At 34.1% G+C, this 15,517-nt stretch overlaps 1 protein-coding gene across 1 annotated transcript in view; it reads left to right on the top strand.

Moving 5' to 3' along the window:
• Positions 1 to 15,517, top strand: part of Adamts19 (ADAM metallopeptidase with thrombospondin type 1 motif 19) — a 319,655-nt gene that overhangs the window by 277,935 nt on the left and 26,203 nt on the right. The gene's annotated exons all lie outside the window — the stretch shown is intronic.

Genomic DNA, 15,517 nt, shown 5'->3' with positions numbered 1-15,517 from the left:
TATATTTGATTATCACAGTGAGAAGCCTTCAGTCCAGTCTGCACAGCATTTAATTGTTGAACTATATGAGGAAACTTCACAATTAAGAGTAAGCTGTATTCAGACTGCAGAGAATTCTGAGTTAACCACAAATAATTTTGCTTATACTCAGGATTTGTTTTCCCTAATTCTAAGGGAAGGAAATAAGAGTTACATGGTAAGGAAAGATTTTGGTTTAGGCGGCAAGAGCTGTAGCCACAATTTGGATGCTTTCATTATGTGGAGAAGAAGTTAACTGGTTGCACCACTTCAATATATTTGTTACCATACCAGTAAAGCAAAAGAAATAACAATGATAGTGTTTCAAGTTATCTGTATTCTATACTCTGCTTTTAGCACCAAAGGGATAATAGAGAAATAGGAATTAAAGAAGGCACTTCTTTTTTTAGTTGTTTGGGTTTTTTTTTTTTTTTCTTTTTTCCATTTAATGTATTTGGTATAGGGTCTCACTACACGGCTCAGACTTGTAGTGATCCTCCTGTTTTCAGCCTCCCCAGTGCTGGGGTTACAAGTTTGCGCCACCGTGCTTGGTCTCGGTTGTGGCTAAGCGTGCCGGGATGGGGGAGGTGAGGCCAGCATGGCCTGTGGTGCAAGGGATCAAACCCCGTTCCCTGCACTTACCTAAGCAGGCACTTAGTCCAGTTAGCTATCTTGCTGGTCCAAGAAAGTACTTCTTAAAGAGCAAGGTAAGATCATCTGCTGCTCTTATTCTATTGTGGGGAGTCATTCATTTCAGCTAGTAAAATTCTCGACATTTTCATTAAACAATTCCACCAAAGAAAAAATTTGAAAGCTGCTAGATATGTTTTTTTTTATTTTCATGATAAATAGAATCATTTTAAATCATAGATACTTTTTAATATTCAGCTAACTACAAGGTCTAAAAGATATAACTGGAAAAGACAAAAGATCCAGATGTTATTCCAATATTTTAAATGAAGTGGGAAGCTTATACAAATGGAAGGTTCTGGAAATAAAATTAGAAATTCTTAGTTGCCTGACAAATATTATTACTTCCGATTAATAAAATATGCCTCTTTTGTGACCTCTAGTTTAATCTTATGAAAAACTAATATTATCTAGAGACATCATGAAAAACATTGATTTTGTGTATGTGTGTGTGTGTGTGTGTGTGTGTGCGCCAGATTTGATAAAGATGTACCTTTTATTCTACCACTATTATATAGGCACTTATTAAATGTAGTAGGATTAGATTAATTTTAATTGGATTTATTGTGTTATATTGAACAGAAATAAATGGGTGGCTCCAATAAATATTATTCTTTATTTTAAACCTCTTTACTTTTGTTAGCTTATTTGCTTTTTCCTAAGCTTATTTAGGAGATCCATTGTGCTATAGGTTTTATTGTTGTTGTTGTTGTTGTTGTTGTTGTTGTTGTTGTTGTTTTTCAGTCCTTTAACAATTTCTCTTCACATGAATATCTCTCCCTTTTCCTTAAAGACATTTTCTCTTCTCTACTTTGAGGTCTTGGGATCTCAAGTTCAAACAATAGTATGCACAAATTAAAACCAGTGGCTCCATGTGAATTTTATTGATTTCATTCCTCCTTTTAAACTTCTAAGATATCACTTTCATGTTAAAATAAAGACCATCCCAAAACAATTACAGAGAAAAGGAATACTGTTGTGGTTATTAAGTTTCAGTGATTAAAGTATTCAGAGACAGAAAAACACATAGATCTCTTATTTTTATCAGCTGTGTCCCTGGAGCTACAATAGCTACAAGATGTCTGCATTTGTGGCTGGATTTCTGTGTTCCTCTGTGGTCCATTAATCTGTCTACTTCACTCAAATTCAACTCGTATTTTTAACTGTGGATGTCAATACACCTAAGAGTACCAAAACTTGATCTCTGTGTTGGCTTTAGTCTGCAATAGTCTACTCGCTACAGGAAGTAGCACTGAAAACCTACTTCTCTCTGATAATACAGATGAATCTGGAGGTTCTCGCACTGCCCTGAGGTGACTCTTTTCTCTTAGGAAAGAGAACATCAGCTAAACTGAAGACAGGAATATGGTGTGTGCCTCAGACTGTGTTCACTGTGTTTGTATCAGTGTGATTATTAGCATCTGTATTTTGGGCAGTTTTATTTAAAAAAAAAAAAGGAAGAATTGCTGTCAGCTTAAAAGAGAAAAAATAAGTTCCAGGTATGGTAAAAGAGGAAAATCTATATACTAAAATTGTTACCACTGATTTTTAAGTAGATGTGATGCAATCTTCTTGAACATTAATAATTTTCTTTTTAATTGAGACTAGAAGGTTGACCGAGAAAGAACAAAAATACAAAGTAGAGCTGCTTTGTGCTGGATTAGGTTAACTAGTGACTCAGTTATCTGTCAGATTCTGACCAAGTCTCTAATATGTATATGCCCTTAGAATCTTTATTGGAAGTGAAAACCTTCACCTGGAAACATAAATCTCTATTTACTCATTTAAGCCATCTTAACTTTGGAACACTGAATTGAAAAATAATCATAATTCCTTGTATTAAATATGATGTATGTATTTTACCTGACCATGCCCTTTTTTGCCTTCATTTGAACTTCTTGTTTGCATTATTGAAATTAAGTAATAAGAAAATAAAAGAGTATTGTTTTATCTACTTTTAAAAGGACTTTGGTTAATGAAGCTTTTTTTTACTGCATTTTTTGGTCACAGGGTCTCACTACATAGATCGGACTCATGGTGGTCCTCCTGCTTTTAGCCTCCCCAGCACTGAGATTACAGGCATGCACCACTACACCTGGACTCTGTGCCCTGCTCAGCCCACCCTAGGGGCAGGGCTGGCACAGCATGTGGTGCTGGGGATTGAGCCACGGACCCTAAGCTTGCCTAAGTAGGAGCTTTAGTCTGCTGCGCTATCTCACTAGACCTTTATGAAGCTTTTATAAAGATAACATTTCCATTTAGTATTTAGTTTACAATAACTGTAATTATTATTTTAGTGATAAACCAGATACTTTAGGATGGCAAACAATTTTATTCTTTAAATCATACTCTATAATTCATATTTATTGAGTCCTTTAAAATCCTAGAAAATGTATAACTTTAGCCTCATATCAAATTATGACATTATTAATAGGTACTTGGACTAGAGATTATGAGTCTTTTTGATGATGTAATGTTAGTAGAACAATAAATCGTTGGATGACTTACTTGTGTGGTTAGTTAGATATATATTCAGAAGAAGTATGCATAAAGCTTGCAGTATGATGACTTCTTTGTAACTTTTCCTGCAAATAGAAAATACAGCCTTTCTCAGCATGTTCGCTTGAGTAGAAAAGGATATAAGTAGAAGAAGAATCTGAAAACTTAAGTAATTTTTCCTAGTGCATAGAGGAAATATAGAGGAAATATATTAAATAATGATATATTCTTTCTAATTATAAAAATCACAAACAAGTGAGAACTCTACTTTGATGCCGTCCTTGTGGCGGCGATGTTCTAGCTTCATATTTTATACTTCTTTAGAATCTTCTCTGGAAACAATGTACTGGCTGAAAAATAAACTATTTAATAATTTATTTAAATAATTGCAAACCATCTGCATATATCTGGTTTCTCTATTTTTTTTTTTTTATCTTGTCTCGCTTTTTGGTTGCTTTTTTAGGGAAGGGTCTACAGGGTGTGCAGGGTCTCATTATGTAGATTGGACTAGTAGTGATTCTCCTGTTTACTGCCTCTGAAGTGCTGGGATTACAGGCGCGCGCCTTGGCGCCCAGTCTTAATCACAGTCTCAGCGTACCCCGGGGGCAGGGCCAGCACGGCAGGCCTGGAGATCTAACCCCCAGCCCTTGCACCCGCTGAACTATTTAGCCAGCCCTTATTTGGTTTCTCTGGTAAAAATAATTTACTTACTATAAATAGAATTGCTGTACTATAATAATAATTTACTATAATTACTACAATAATTTACTTACTATAATAGTAAGTATACTTACTATAAAAAATCTGCTTCTATATATTATATTTGATATATTACACATTCCTAAGTACTTAGCACTCTATTTAAAAGGAAACTCATTAATAGAATATGTAAATTAATTAAGTTTTCCAGCTCTTTAAGTATGTTTTACATAAGTAAGCATTATGATCTTTAAGTATCTTTAAGTATCAACTTTAAAAAAATTAGTAAATTAGGACAATTCAGAGAATTGCAAGATCAAAGAACCAACAACTTCATAAAATATTACTTATTGCAATACTTAAAACAAGTTTTAAATGATATATAGATTTATAATTTTATCATTTTGACCCTTACCTTTATTCTGATTGGAGAAAGGAGAGTATTAAAGTCATAATTTGCATCACTTCACATATGCCTGAAAATAAACTTTCATATCTTATTTTTTTGTTATAGTGGATTGTTACAGCAACAATGTATGTGAGTGTAGTTTTAAAGTATAGGTTCAAAAACAAGAGGGCACGTTGGTGCACACCTGTAATCCCAGCACTCCTGAGGCTGAGGCAGGAGGGTCACTGTGAGTTCGAGACCAGCCTGCGCAACAAAGTGAGCTCCAGGCCAGCCTGAACTGCATGGCAAGACCCTCTGACAAAAAGACTAAGTAAATAAGGAAAAATAAAATAAAATAAATTTTAAAAATAAAGCATAGATTCATGTAGTGAATATAGTGAATTGATAGATTTTAAAGTATAGATTCATAGGGACTGTATATTTGACCTATATTTTTTATATTGAATCTTGTCTCTAAAAATTAATGTTAATGTTGGTGACTGTGAGGCATCACACAGGTAAGTCCTTAAGAATAGTTACAAGACACAGTTTGTTTCCATTGAAGGCAGAGTCAATGAATCTGAAGGAAACTTCAAGGAAACAAGCATTGGTCTGGTGCAATCAAGAATATTGTGAACTAAACAAGTAGATAACACGTGTGTGTGAGTGTGTGTGTGTGTGTGTGTGTGTGTGTGTATGTTGGTGATTGAAGCCCACACCTCACACATGGTAAGCACATACTCTTTCACAAGCTACATTCCTGTTTCCAGATAACGTCACCTTTTTAGATAATGCACTTCTGCAGCCTGGTGTTTTTTACACTAAATCAAAAGGATTTACAATATTAGATCCAAATATTCCAAAGTGATTTTGGCTGTCCCTTGGTCAGGTTGGGACCGTACCTTTATGAAGTCCCACATGTCTGGACTGACCCAGTTCTGGAGTATACCAGACCCCAATTAAAAGCAGCTTTTAAGCCCTCGAAATGAGAATCAAAATGTATTAAAAAGTATATGTGTAGCTTCTTTTTTAATACAGTTGAATGAAGTGGGTTGTCCCAGTTTAAAGAGAAGCTAAATCACTTGTTGAGAGGATTTCCCATTCAAATTTAAGAAAACACTTAGTGGCAAATCTGAATAACCAAACTAAATTCCTTTGTAGAATGTAAAAATATAAATTACTGTAAGTTTTTGTGAAACTAAAAGGAGAAGAACTAGTTTGGTGAGGAAGGAATGAGGGAGAGGGAGGTGTTGAAGTGTTGGAGACCCCAGGTTAGTTTCCTGGCTGAGCAACTTGAGTGAACGAGAAGAAAGGACCTTATGTGTGAGGAGTGCTGGTGTTAAAGAAACACGAGCAAATGCTCTTCCCTGGGATACTATGCACATCCTGTTACATTATTTCGTACTTAGAAAACTCACAAAGAAGACAAAAATTATTTATCTCTCCCTTTTTGTTCACCAAAATTCACTTTTGCAGATGACATAGCAAAGTTTGGTGTTCAGCAAAATAAACTATAGAGAACCTCACATTAGATTACTTAAATTGCAAAAGCTAGTTATGTAATTGTTTTTCTATCCAGAGGAAACTTGTAGATGGAAAGCAAATTGAACATATCTGTAACTGGAGAACCATCTTTGAACTGTGTTAGCATTTTTATTCAGATTATTTTTTGATTACATCTATAGAACTGTTGATATGTGAAGAAGGTAGTTGCTTAAAATTATTATAATATAAATAATCATATAAAGACAAGAACATTGAGCTGCTATTCCTTAACCAAGTACACAACTATTCTATTGAAAGCTATCATTGTCAGATCAATCAGTTAATTCAAGATATCAAGAATCGTTGAGGCCAGAGAAATAGATCTGGGGTCTAAGCACCTGTCTGGCAAGCACAAGAACCATGGTCAGTCCCTGTTACCACATGCTACGGTAGCCCTGTGCTGAGTTGTCCACCAAAATCAGGCATGGTGGTGCACACCTATAATCCCAGTGCTGGGGAGGCTGAGACAGAAGGACCACTGAGTCCAAGCAGCATAGCAAGACCCTGCTCCAAGTAAATAAATAAAAGATTTTTTAAAAAAATAATTGTAGGGGGGCAGGGAGATAGCTCAGTAGAATAAATGCTTGCCTGGCTAGTGCAAGGTCCTGAGTTCAATCCCTGGTTCCGCCAAAAAAAGCAAACCAAAAAAAAAAAAAAAAAAAAAAATTGCATACTGAGTTTTAAAGCATTTGGACAATATCCAGATTTGCTTAGGGCAAAAAAAATGTGAACAATTTACTCAGTATTTCCATTAATTAGATATGTAAATCATGATATATTCAAATCAAAATATATGTAATATAATTCTATAGCTTTAAAAAATCTAGATAAATATATAAAGATGATAAAATTACTCCAATCTTACAATTAAGTAGTAAATGATATGGACTACAGTTCTATAATGTCAACAGAGGTGATGTATATGACTTTTACATGACTTTATTATAAATTCTCTGCAATGATGTATAAGGAATTGATTCTTATAATTCAACTATAGATAGATAGATAGATAGATAGATAGATAGATAGATAGATAGATAGATAGATAGATAGATTTGGGGTATCAAAATGTTGGGGACCCCGGGTTAGATAGAAACTTAATAGCTTCTATATGAAATTTCAAATGTTTTCAAACCCTTATACCTTTTCAGTCTCTAATTTTGAAAATGACTGATGTCATGGACATAGAGAGATGGCATAACGCTACAGAGTTTCTAAGGCAGGGTAGTGATTTCGGAATATAAGATGTGAGACAGCTCAGTGTATGAAAATAGCTCTGGTTTGACTTCCAGATCTTTTGTTCAAATAAGCTAATAAATCCAAATGAAATAGTTCATAGGACATTCTTAGCTTCAGGTCTTATGCACAGTAACTGCATGAATGCTTTTTCTGTTATAGCGTCAGACCTGAGGGGCACAACGGTTGAGGTTACAAAAGTTTTTCAAAGTATCAGCGTGGCTGGGGAGGGGAAGCAACCTGACAAGAAAGAGCTGAGCCTGAGAAACTCCCACTGTAAAGGGCATATGAGAGAAGCAGCTGCAGCAAAGGGAACTGAGAAGCGATTAGTCAGAGGAGCAGTAGAAAAGCATCAGAAACAGAAGACAAAAGATAGGCAAGATAATTCAGTGGGAGGGACAGGGATTTCAAGAGGACTCATGTCTTTAGTCTGAACTCACTCTTCATCTACATGAGTGCTAATGAAATCTCAACAGCTGCTCAGATTTTCTGCTTAACCAAGATTCATTTTGTTTTCTCAAACCATAGTATATTCCCAGTTTTTAAATAAAAAGCAATCTTGTCTCCCTTCCTACTGAGGCTAGAGGCCATCCTTGGCACTTACTGTTGTCCTGTACGCAAGTGGGGCATTGCCTCAGTTGGTCTATGCTCAGTGTATAGCACAGTTCCTTCTGAATGTTTTACCAGGGTTACAGTGACGTGTTTCTTACCACATACTCCTTCTTTTTCAGATCTGTCTATTCTCAAAAGATGACTTCTTTATTTCTGTTACCTGGACATTTACAGAAAATTCCTATGGAGCACACTTTAAACTCCCACACATGCTCTGGCATTAGAGTTCCCATAGTCCAGCTGAATCTGCCTGTTCAGATTGGGGTCATCATTTTCAAGTCGAGTATGTCTCCTAAGCTCAGCCTGAGGAATTTTTAACTCAGAAATCCCTATGTCTTTGTAGAGGTTTCCTGGCTTTGAACGTGTTTCTTTCAACTAAGTGTTAAAACACCAGCTCAAATGCCAAAATTATCAAAGCTCTTACCCAACAAATGAAGCCTCACAAATCCTTGGACAAATTGACTGCAGTATTTTTCTCAATTACACATGTATTGTCTTACATTGATGCTGTTTTCATTGGAACATTTGAACTTAGTCTGAGCATGATGGCACTGGGGAGGCTGAAAACAGGAGCATCACTACAAGTCCAACCTGTGTAGTGAGACACCGTACAACAAAAAACAACAACAACAAAAAAAATTAAAACTCTGAACTTCATAAATCTCAGCATATTGAAAAAAGTAGTAGTATATAAAAGTGCTTATTGAAATTTAATACTTATTTTATCATTTTACAATATTAAGGAAAATTTCTAAAAATATTAAAGAGTAAAGATACTGTATTAGGAATCTATGTAATGTATCTAAATACTATAAAAGGTGTTCATGTCTTTGTCATAGAGTATGATGTTAGCTTTTGGATTTGAGATATTTTTACCATAGAGACTTTGTCTCTACAATTTTAGTAGTAATAGCTCCTTGAATTTTAGAGTTGCTTTTTTAGCATCTATTGGTTATAGAAATTTTATTTGATGATGTCACTCCTTATTTTTAGAAGTACAAAACACTGAATAAATCTTTTTAGGAAAAAAAATTAATGATTAACAGATATTTTATCAGGTAAACAAAAATATGTGTGTTAGGCATAAGCACTGTATTACTTTGCCTCTATGCATGGTCTACTTAATTTTTCTGACTCTAATTCTATGAAAGCTTAACATTTCATATCTTTTGATAACAAAATATTTATGTTAGTTACTAACATAGTTTGCATAAGTATGATAAATGGCATAAATGAAAAATATATAACAATATGAAATATATAAATAATATAACAAAATATATAAATATATTAGTAACTAATGTATTTTTCAGGAAAAATAAAGTAATCAATATGATTTTCTATAGCCAAAAAATGCCCTTTACCTTTTTCTAAAACATAACTTAGACCAGTGTAACAAAAAAAAAAAAAAGTAAATCTCTACTCATTTGAGTATTATTCTATTAAGCCAAGAAAAGAAAGGCTTCTTCAGGTTGAATTTTAAAGAAGTAAGCAAAATTAGTTTGTGTTTCTTTCAATCCATTTGGAGAGAATATACAGCAGCAATTTAGATTGGTGCTTTAGTTTATAAAAACTAAAGGGGAAATAGCAAATAGAACCAATGGAATCTAGCTCACCTAAATATTTTCTCTTTAAGTCAACAAGTATGAAGGTGTATAGTTTATTTTCACTTGGAACCAGTTAAATGCATCTACATGATACTCTATATTATATGTTCAATCCAGGCTTTATCTACTAAAAATGTTTTAAAAATATACAATTCTGGGTTGGGGAGATAGCTCAGTGGTCTGAGTGCCTGCCCGGGAAGGACAAGGATCCTAGTTCGATCCCTGATTCTGCCTGCCTCAGAAACCCTGATGTGCCATGCTGGCCCAAAACCTGCTGTGGTGACACATAGCTGTAGTCCCAGGGCTGGGGAAGTTGATACAGGATGATTACTATGAGACTGAACTGTGTAAACTTTTTTAAAAGTTAAAAAAAAAAAAAAAAACAAAAAAAAACCATACACACAGTTCTTTTACTTGGCCCTAAAAGTTCTGACACATTTTGATGAAGGATTGTTAAGCTACACTTTGGAGTATTTTATTTGAAAAGAAATTTAATTACTATTCTAAAAAGATCTAACTGAGAGGCAGATGTCTTACTGGAATGACTGTACTATAACAGAAATATCTTCATTTCCATACTCTTTCTCAATAATAGTGAGTGTTGGAGGCTCAATCCTGGCAGAATCATAATTGAAAACTGTGTGAATCACTTTGTAAAACACCTTCAAATGTCTTCCCATCTAAGAATGGATTCAATTCCAAGTGCTCATATGTTAAATGAAGAAGATGAATTATTTTGGAAAGATGAGGAAACACTGAGCGAAATAAATATCCAATCTTGAAACAGAAACCTATTTTTTCTTCTTTAGTATTGTTCTATTCAATTTATTTAAAAGTTTAAAGACAGAACTGTCAAACATATACATAAATGAGTAGGAATGCTATGCTAATAATTTCCAGTAGAAGTCATCATTTAGTTTCCTTGTGAGATGCGCTCTCCCCTGAGAATGCTCCTTCACTCTTATTAAGTCACTTTGGAATAATCTGTTTATTAACAAAGATAAATTAAAGGAGTCAATGCTATTCACCTAGCTACTGATTGGAATTATTATCATTATAGATGATGTCAGGTACAGTGAGATTTTCTATTACATTGGTTGAGGGGGGAAAATAATTGAGCTCCACTAGTGACATTTTTCCTTTAATTTAAGAATTCCTACTTCTTATAGAGGCCAGCTGGAAATGAGTAAAGCATTACAGAGCCTTCCTTAGCTGTTGGCCTGGAGAATATGCATTCTGTCCAAAATACATATCTTTGGCACCGTCTAGAACTAAGGGGTCTTGAGTAATCTCTTTGCTGGCCAAGGGTGAGAATTATTATTTTTAACTCCTAAAAACACTAATGTGTTTTTTTTTTCTTCTTACAGAATTAAGAAAATCGGCCTATGTTACTTTAGATAGGTTTTTATAATCCAATAAAAGTTTAAATAAAACCTTACAGTGATATTTTTACCACTAGGTTTTTCTGCTTCTTTGGTAAAGTCTGAAGGTGGCATTTAACAGTATTTAAAAGCTTCAAGAATTTTATGGCTTACTGCTTAGGCAGGCACAGGGACTGGGGTTTGATCCCTGGCTTGCCACAGCAGCTCGACCCCAGGGCATGCTGAGATGGCGATTGAGACTGGGTGTGGTGGCGCGCACCTGTAATCCCAGGGCTTGGGGGCTGAAAACAGGAGGATCACTACGAGTCCAATCTGTGTAATGAGACCCTGCAGATGCTGTGCTAATATATATATAATTAATATACACTGATTAATAGTTTCATATGCTCTCAACCTAATTGATTATGCAATCTAAATTTTGAAAATGTGCACCATAATTTTGTCATATAGTGTGAAATCTAATCTAACTACTCTAAAATATTTAGACTGACAAATAACTAATTAGCACAACTGTTTTTATGTGACTTTTTTTGAAGTCCAGAATTATAAGGTAGAGCTTAGTATTTCACCAGTAATTTCAGCTTTTATTTTACCATAGAATCTTAATATCACAGATATGAAACTTCTGATTTAGACCCATGTTCAAACTTACAAACTAAATTAGATTATAATTTAACAAATGTATTTCCTATACTCATTGTTGTTAAATAAGAATATTGAGTTATTCAGCAGTATGATATCAAGATGATCTGATTAAAATAAAATCACAAATAGCCAGTTGAGGAAAAAATTTATCTAAACATTAAAATGTTTATTACTTTTCTTTGTGATCTATTTTGGGCTAAGAATTAGTCAGAGTTCCTATCATTCACTTTAATTCTAATTCAAGATTTTATTTTAAAGGACCGGAGAGATATCTCAGTGGACTAAGTGCCTGCTTAAGCAAGCACAGTGACTAGGTTTGATCCCTGGAATCACATGCCACACTGGCCCCGTCTCAGGGCACGCTGAGCCTGCTACTGAGTCCAGGCAGGTTGATGCACACCTGCAATCCTAGTACTGGGGAGGCTGAAAACAGGAGGATCACTATGATTCCAAGATGTGTAGTGAGACCCAGTACAAAATACAAATAAATAAAACTTCATATTTTATAGATTTTTCCTTTCACAGCCAATTTGAGAAATGTTAAAGAAACTTTTATTTTTGCACCATAATAAGATTCTACGCCATAACACAAGAATATTTTCTGTGTGAGGTAAATACACAAATACAACCTAATTGATGACTTCTAAATTGATAGCAAGAGTATAAGGCACTAGCAGGCAAATACTGTAGATCTAGAGGATCTCAGAAAACAGACAGGGCAGAACCAAACAAAAGAACTAGAGCTCACTCCAAGAAAGGACTATTTCCTCTCTAAACAGGAGAGGTATTTTCAAACTTCCCATTTTCAAGAGGTTCCCAAATGAAATTATGATCTCTAGAAGTACACAGGCAATGTTCTTTGGTGAATTGGGCAGAGACATAATAATGGTTGGGTTATATGAGGAGCCAGTATGAAAATGTGTTCATAATTCATGCATTTTTACTGACAGTGTTATACATATAAAATTGATTCAAATTATATTATGCACAAATCTTGAAGAACCTACTGGAATCATGGGAGGTTATTCTCTTACTTGATTGGGTATGGTATAAATCTTGTAGATGATTGTCTGTTGGTGCTTGTGTAGTCCCTTTCAGTTAATCATGTTTTCCTTACTTTGATACATTTGTGAGCTTATTTGTTATCATTCACTGGTCCTCAAGGGATGCCTACCCTCACCCCTGCCTACCAAGCAGAGTGGTATTCAGAGAAACCATGGGGAAAATTCATGTAGATTATTTTGTAAATATGTGGATTCTTATGAACAATGTATTTGAAAGGAGAATTTCCTTTTAAAATAATGAAAATTTACAACAGAGTACATTGATAACTTTATGTACTACTTGATTCATCAAACATTTATAACTATTTGCTTGTATCATAAATTAGGAATAATTACTACCAATCCCTAAAGTACATGAAATTAGACCTAAAAATAAGTTAATTTCTTCAGACCACAGTTATTCAGAAGTATGTGCTCACTACTTTGGTACATGCTGAAACAATGACACCCTTGACTGTCTCAATGTAAATGGCCCTTGCTGAACACCTATATATTGCTTACATATTTTAAGTCACCAAACTAAGATTTTAACACTACAATAATTTCTAGTAATGCCATAATTAATGTTAGATACAGATGCTCAGTTCTTTATTGTAATTTGATTTTGTTCACTGTCTCATTATTCATTTCCTTTTTAAATGAAAGAGAGATTAACAGAAGTTGCTTTGATCAAGAGATGGATATCACAACTATTTAAAGTTTCTGGGGCCGGGGAGATGGATCAGTGGAATAAGCGCTCCCTGGCAAGCGCAAGGGCCTGAGTTCAATCCCCAGTTCCGCAAAAAAAAAAAAAAAAAGTTTCTTTCCCTGTTTTGTTCTTATGGTAATAATCACAATAAAGAATTTGCTTAAAAGTTTTGAGTTGTTTTTTTTTTTTTTTTTTTGCATTTTCTATAAATTTTAGTTTCACCTCATTTTTTTTTTATTTGTTTGAACCAATGCATAAACTTCCTAAATTACTCTGGCATCTTAGCTAGAGTAATGATTGTGCAGTAGACCCTTTACTGTTGGTGCTACCACCTCATTTGGTAAAAATGACTTCCCAAAAGTTTACATTGCCATTTATTACTAGACCATTCTTTTCTTTTTCTGTGTCTGTTTCTTTCTTTCTTTTCTTTTTAAATACTGGGACCCAAAATCAGTACCTTGCGCTTATCAGGCAGGTATTTGTACTACTGAGCTGTATCTCTCGTCCCTATTAGACCATTCTGGATCATTTTCAAGAAAAAAAAATGCCTCAGTTAAGTAAAATTCTACTCAATATTTCTACAAACATCTGTATTGTTTATTCTTCTCCAGATCCTTTCCACTTAGTTTATTGTCACAAGATCTTTTTAGGTAAAATCAAGTCAAACAGTTTTTATTAGTTATCATAAGAATGACAGACAGGAAGTAGGCATTTAAATAATGAGTGTAATAATGTATATCTTCCTTTAAAAGAAGGAAAATTTTTATTGTGATCAAGTTGATTTGCTACAGTTTGTGTTTATAGTTTTTACTCTCTAAATTATTAATCTAATCAATTGTACTTGTAGAAATTATTAAACAAATTTATAATCATAATTTACTATTTGACATGCAAGACATACTGTAGATATAAAGTAACACAGCCTAGAAATATATCTAAATATATCATTTATGATAACTAGGTACAGGATATATCATAATTTTCTTAGATTGAAGTGAACACCACTAAGTTAATGAAACATTTTATTTAGGAAATATTAGGACTTATTTTTTGATGGTACAGAGTGATTATTAACATCATGTTTTTGTGTTTGCCCTGGTATTGCTGTCAATAATATCTATTTTACTCAAAAATTATTATGAGGAATTTTCTAAACTATTTAAATTTGTTCTAAAGATCACTGCTCCTTTTAGCTCTAGTAAACCTTGGATGTCATGATTGTGCTCTCTATGAGAATGAAAAACTCTTTATTCATGGAATTGATTTATAAGGTACTTTTTTTCAAAGGTCCATCAGAGCAATATCAAACTAGTGAGGAAGCAAAATGTTTTCTCAGACAGCTGAAGGTCTCTTCTAAAATACTCTAGTGAATAAGCTATCCTTGGAAAAGAGGCGCCAGTGGCTTATTATCTGGTACACCCTGTGTTTCTTTACTAAGTGGTTGTAAATTTATGTTAACATTTCATCATCTTGGCATTTAGTGGAAATCTACAGGGTTACCTGTTTCAAATATACTTTAAATTTACTCAATACATGGCTGAGGATGAGATTCAAAATTTATTAGAGAAGAAGGCTATGAGAAGGAAGTAAGGAGAAGACAGACGTTAACATTGATCTAAGCTGCACATTTCTTCTATGCTTTCACAATTTGTATTAAACAATTTGAATATCATAAACCAGAATGTGTGGATAAAACATACGCAGTGCATGCAGTAGAAAGAATGATGACCGTTACAAGCATCAGTGAAACGTATCTGGTGTATGTAGTGAAGTGAAAGCAATCAAAACAATTGCATGTAAGATTTCACCTCTGTCTCATGGGACACATCTTGGTCACCTGCCCTGTGGACCCTTTTCTGGTAATATCATTTGAATTGCGAGACCTCTTGATCACAACTCTACTACCATCCTCTATCCATTTCAGGTTTCCCCAATAGAAAGACTTTCAGAAGTCAAGCTGCCTGTTCCTTCTGATTGCAAACAAGGAAACAGTTGCTTTGTAATACAGTTGATTATTTAAATATCAGTTGGCTAACAGTATGTGAAATTATCCTGCCTCCACAACAGATAGTATTCTGCTTCTAAGTCCATCAGTTGTATGTCATTGCAAAGTTTTATTGATGAAGATTTGAGATTTAGAGTGATAGTGTAAAACAGTCTCTGCTGTTTTGCCTTTTGTAGGGGACTCTGAACAAATTGGTTAAATAAGAAATATCTGAAAACCTGATAAATGATGGAGTTTTCAGACCTTGGAGTTAATTAAAATTTTGAAGGTTTTTAATAGATATTATGGGGCCAGGGAGATATCTCAGTAGAATAAGTGCTTGCCTGGTAAGTGTAAGGCTGAGTTCAATTCTCAGTACCGCAAAAATATAAATAAATAAAATAAAATAGATATTATATCACACCACAGTGAATAAGATTATCCTTTTACCCCTACATCT

Source organism: Octodon degus, unplaced genomic scaffold (assembly GCF_000260255.1).
Source record: "Octodon degus isolate 3935 unplaced genomic scaffold, OctDeg1.0 scaffold00040, whole genome shotgun sequence".
Classification (NCBI taxonomy): Eukaryota; Metazoa; Chordata; class Mammalia; order Rodentia; family Octodontidae; genus Octodon; species Octodon degus.
This window is presented reverse-complemented; position numbering and strand designations above follow the sequence as displayed.